The sequence below is a fragment of the Pygoscelis adeliae genome, unplaced genomic scaffold (assembly GCF_000699105.1).
Source record: "Pygoscelis adeliae isolate BGI_AS28 unplaced genomic scaffold, ASM69910v1 Scaffold1255, whole genome shotgun sequence".
Taxonomy (NCBI): domain Eukaryota; kingdom Metazoa; phylum Chordata; class Aves; order Sphenisciformes; family Spheniscidae; genus Pygoscelis; species Pygoscelis adeliae.
This window is the reverse complement of record NW_008824893.1, coordinates 21,700-27,388: the sequence shown is the minus strand read 5'-3', so window position 1 is coordinate 27,388 and position 5,689 is coordinate 21,700.

Genomic DNA, 5,689 nt, shown 5'->3' with positions numbered 1-5,689 from the left:
CAGAAGGGCGGGATCGAGCGCCCGCCAGCGCGGCAGCCAATCGGAATCGGGCATCCTCTGCTCCCTCGCGCCCCGAGCTCGCGGGTCTGGGAGAGGGAAAGGGCCGCCTGAGGCGTAATGGCCGCAAGGGTGCCAGTCCCGGGCCGGTCATTGCCAGCTCAGCTCTCCGCTGCCTCCACACGGGACGGGGGGACCCGTGGGGAGCCGCTGGCCGGAGCCTCCAGCCCCCCCAGAGCGGGAGGTTGTGTCACTCGGCGTTAAACGTGCCTGTGGCTTAAAGTAGTGGTGGTATTCAGCCTCCGTGCTCTCAGTTCGGCCTCAAAAAGTGAGTTCTTTAGGTAAAATTTCACTATTTTTGGAAGGTTGAATGACAAAACATTTTAGGACTAGCAGTACTTGCATTTGTCAAAGACCTCTGGCAGGGTTGTCTGTGAGCAAACAGTTACTTTTTAACCAACAAAGTGTAATTTTTTAGCTGGATTGTTCCCGCTGAGCCCAGCTTTCCAAGATGAGGTGTTTGCAATTGCATGCATTAATTTTAGATAGGCTCAGTGGAAATGCATCCTATACCTGGTCACACGTTAGAAGCTGTGGGTACCAGAAGAGTACACGTAGCAGTAGGTGTTTGCAAACAACACACAAAATATATTAAATTGAGCTATGGATATCATGAATGAAAATTGTGAGGTGAGATTTAGCACTTGCTATTGGAAAACACGAGTTTTTCCTGAAATCACCATCTCAGATAATTGCTTACAGTTATTAATGTACCCAGTTCTACATGGATGTGTAAGAGGCAGATGTAAAAAGCTTTATATAAATTTCTCCACAAAGATACTGTCCTTTCTTCTTCATTTACAATGCAGGAGCTGCAGGCCAGGAGAACTGGACTTTCTGTCGTATAAAGTGAGACCAGTGTTCTTAGTCCTTGACATTGTGCTTAATCCTTAACCCATGTCCTTGTAAAGAAAAGCTTGCAGACATAACTACTTTCAGCTCCTGTTTGCTCCTTAACCAGAGTGTACGAGCTATGGATACTTCAGGATAGTAAAACAACAACTGAGAGGAGAATACTTTCAGCGCAGGATGCATACAACAGGGAGTAGGTATACATATATTGTCCTTTTTGAGCTGGCACAAAGGGCAGCATTTGGAGTATCGGTGAAAAACAGCCTGCTATGACTTCTTTGGCAGTTATAGCAACTCTGGGGCCATCGTGGCAGAATGTGGGCAGTATGTATTTATTTCTCTTTGCCTTTTCCCTGGCTGCCATCAGAGGCCCTGTTCTGTGGTGATCTCTTCTGTACAGAAAATAACTCAGCAGGCTTTCAAGGGGCATCAAAGTCTGTCTTTGCTACTTGAAAATCTAATTCTGAGGAAAGTAAGATAAGGGTTCACTTTGTGGTATTCATAAAGCATCTGGCTGTGAAGAAGCATTGTACTGGCAAAGCTACTTGTCTATTGAATTCAGTCTCTAATGTGCAACTGTTGGATGGTTTCCAATCTAATGAAGCTTTATAGCACCTTTCATCTGCCCAATGTCATAGGTACTTGTTTTATACATCCACATTGTGTAAAACTCTCATCTCACAAGCGCTGGTGACCTATGCTACAATCTGAACTCTGGTATGATAGACTAGATAAATTTATAGCTTCATTATGTGAGTTATTGGCAGAATCCTTTTTTTAGTTGTCCAAAGGAGAATTGTGACTTCATTCGTTAGTCACCAGGGATGTGAGACAATGAATGCAACAGTTCCTGATCTTTATGGCCATTGCCTCTCTGAGGGCAATCTCTTCGCTGTAAATGCTACACCGAGAAGGCATGTTGGGTAGATTGCCTTTGCAAGGGATGGGGGGTGTGCTCAGAAGAGTGGAGATGTTGCAGTCTGACATGGTCTTCTCACTCTAGAGAAGAGGCACAATATGCTTCAATTGTCATGCATTCACTTGAATCAAATCGGTACTTGGTTTTATTTTCAGTAGGCTGATTTTCATTATTTTACCACAAATTTCACAATTTGATTAACTTAAAATTCCCATTGCTAAGGCCTGATTGTTACAAGAGAAAAACAAGAGAATCTCCTGGTTTTAGAGGAAAGTCTAAGTTTCTACCCTTTACAAATGTAGGGAAGCATGACAACCTTAATCTTAACAAGCACTAGCACCAAAGGTAAACAAAATGATCCCAGATTTGTACCATGAAATCTGGAGGAAGTGGGGAAGGGAGGAATGGCAGGGGAGCACGGGATGTCTGTAGAAAACTTTTGAGTGCTTGCAGTTGGCGGTACTATTAATGTGAAGTTGACAGTTAAAGATAAATAGTTTTGACACTGAACACAGATCTCCTTTCTGCATTTCACATTCTTAGGTGAAGCTCGTTTCAGAACAACACAGCTTGCCAGTCAGACCCCTAAGTGTTCATGCTGTAGCGTACCTGGCTGAAATAAACAGGAACTGACTTTCAGGAGAAGGAGAGGAGAATCAATATTATGCTAGCAGGCAGTGGAGGATGCTTTTGATTTTCTAGTTTATTTCTTTTTCCCCTACAGTGATTATTGTCCTTGCAGTTTCTTTCTAGAAATCACAGCAGTTTCACTGTTACTGTTTTAGTAATAGGTACACAATATCTTACATGCAGTGTGTGCTATTTGTATGACAAGATCTTACAGTCTGTTTCTGTTCATTTTATCTCAGCATAGGGGAAATACATGCACAGCTTGATGTGTATTCCAGTTTTGTGTTTAAACAAGGCTGTGTAGGACTCTTGATGTGGCCTCGAACTGCACTCTTAACTTACAATCTCATGGTATCTATTTGGCTGAAGTTACCATTAAGTTTTCAACCTTGGGTGGGGATTCCGAAGCTTTTAAACTAAACCGTTGCGTATTTTTCAGCAAGGCTGGCCTTGAAGAAGTGTAATACTCCTAAATAATTACCTGAAGTAAAAAGCTTGTAATTAAGAAAGCCTTCCCGCTGCAATGGGATTTGATCCTTTGTTTGCCGGTGGGAGTAGCGTTGTTCAGTGAGCGCAGGGTGACATCCAGCGGCTGGCTTCTGCCTGGCTGTGGGAAAGACTTGGCTGGTTAGTAGCATCACAGGGACATCCCAGGCAGGAGGGCCCTCGGGGGTCTTCTGCCCAAAGCAGGGTCACACTGAACCCACATCAGAGTGATCACGGATTTGCCCAGTCTTGAAAACCTCCAAGGACTCTGGATAACTCGTTCCTTCATTATTCTCACAGTGAAAATTACATTCTTTATCTAAAACCTGTTTTTTTCAATTAATGTCCATTGTCCCTTTTCCTCCACAGAACAACTCAATAAAGAGCCCAGATCCATCTTCTCAATAAACCCCTTGTAGTTTCTGGGGGGTTGCTTTTGTGTCCCCCTGAAGCTGTTTCTTCCCCAGGCTGAACAAGCCCAGCTCCCATGGCTTCTCCTCTCATGGTTGGTGGTCCCCTGCCCATCTCACTGTCTCTTCACAGAACATTCTCAACTTGCACAGCAGCAGGCCACGTTTCTGATTTGACTTGTTGATAACAATAAGGATGACTGAGTTTATGAAGGATTCACACACGCTTTTCTAATTCTTACTTGTGATGGCACTAACATTTTACACTGGAGATTTTTTCCTAGTTACATACACTCCTGTAAGCATCTTGTTATCTGTTCTACTAACAACAAACATGCCTCAGGGCTTATGAAAGATAACAAGGAGTTCACTCAGGGCTTTCCTGCAATGTGTTTCTTCCACAGGATACGCGTTCTTGCCACAACTTTGTCATGCCAATGCACTCTGAGGAGAGTGCTGTGTGTTCCTGAAGTGTGCTGGCCCTGTGGCAAAGAGGCAGTGCATAAGTTGCCTGTACCCACAGTGGGGTGGTGTTACCAGCATGTCGGCCAGCTCTGTACAACTCCAGCAACAGAAAACAGCAGGCAGATGGCAGGTGCCGAGTTCCTTTCCACAGACGGGCTGCAGCATGAGGGCTTTGGAGGAGGGGAAACAACATCCCCAGCTGCCTTGGTGCAGGGCTAATGAAGGTCTAATTGCAGCCCTGACTGAGATCAAGGGGGGGGATGAACAACAGCTGCTATAAAAATCACCACCTCGGCAGGCTGAAGGGGAAGCTGGGGGCTGCAAAGACAGACTGAGGGGGGAGGCTAAGCTGGCAGGTAGGGCAGATGCAGGAGAGGATGAGATGTGACGACCTTTCATCTGAAGTGTGGTGGTCTGTGCTCTCCTATTCTCTGTCACCCAGAGTACTTCATTTGAGCTGGCTGTTGCAAGAAGAAGATACCTCTCTGATATGAATCTAAATCTCTCACGACCTTGAGATTTAGGAACCCTTGTTATGGAGTAGCCAGGTAAGGAAAAGAATAACTGGAGAATATTATTGCTAACCTTGGGGCCTGAGTTGATTCTTGAAATAGTGCTTGCTATTAAACTATTCCTGATTTATGTTTATTTACTGGGAATACCTGACTTAAGCTGAAAGATAGTTTGTCTTTGTTTCCTTTTCTCTGGCAAAGGGAGGGATGCTTTATCTTATGTTGGCTGGCACTGACCTGTCTGCAGGGTTTTTTCCCTTACAGCCTCCCACCCCTGCTTGGTTTTCTTGAACTGGTGTGGTATGGCTATGTCACTAGCCCTCAGAGGTGACTGATGGGTTTCTGGAACAAAACGGCTTTCAGGTTTAGAAATGGCTGTTTTTTCAGGGGTGGGTGGAAAAAACTGCTTTGGGATGGGTGAATAGTGTTATGTCAGTACAAATCACAAGGAACCAGTGTAAGGCTGATTGTTCTTCCTGCTCTGTCTGAAATTACACAGCCAGCCCATGAAAAACAGGAGCTCAAAATAGATGGTATTAGGGAAAACTGCATAAGTATTTAGTAAATAGCTTTGAATATATATATGCATGTAATACTTGAGTTTCTCAGCATAGCTTAAACAAAGGTGTGAATGTCTCTGAAGAGTGTAAAATGCAAAAGAACACTTTGTCTTGAACAAGTACACAAACTGTAAAGCTTGTCTTTAGTCTCTAGTGCAGTGAGAATGCAGCTTAAAGACAGCTCTTCTGTCTGTATTGTAATGATTGTTTTCATATATGCTGTAGCAAAGCGCTGCCTATGGTCAGGCCCTCAAATAGTGGCGGCGATGTTAAGATTTGTTAGAGGGTTTCACCAGAGATTTTTTCAGTTGGGGGAGAATTCCCATAAAAGGAGGCTGGGCTCCACTACTGTATTTTTGCCAAAAGAGTGTGTAAGATTGCTTAAGGGCTGGACTAAGTTTGGGTGTGTAGTACTCAGCTCTACTCAGATTAGATTTTTTTCCTCCCATATGGTATACTCTCTGAACAGCGGTGTGGAAGAGAAGAGCTGCTAGTTCATCTGCTAGTGGCTGCGTTGGAGTATAGCCCACACAGGTCAGTATTCTGTTATGAATCTACTAGTTTCAGCGATGTTTTGTTGGCCAAAGGTTGCTCAAGTCCCAGGCAGGCTTTCTAGAAGCCAGAGGTGGAGAAATCCCTCTGCATGCATAATAACCCGGGGGGCCAGACACTCAGCTGTGATACTGGGAAATCCTATTTCTAATTCCTGATGGTTGAAACTCTGACTAACTGCATCCTACTTGTCCTCATTTCTGACGGTTACTGGGGCAGTTATTGGTGATAGAAGGGGATGGTTCT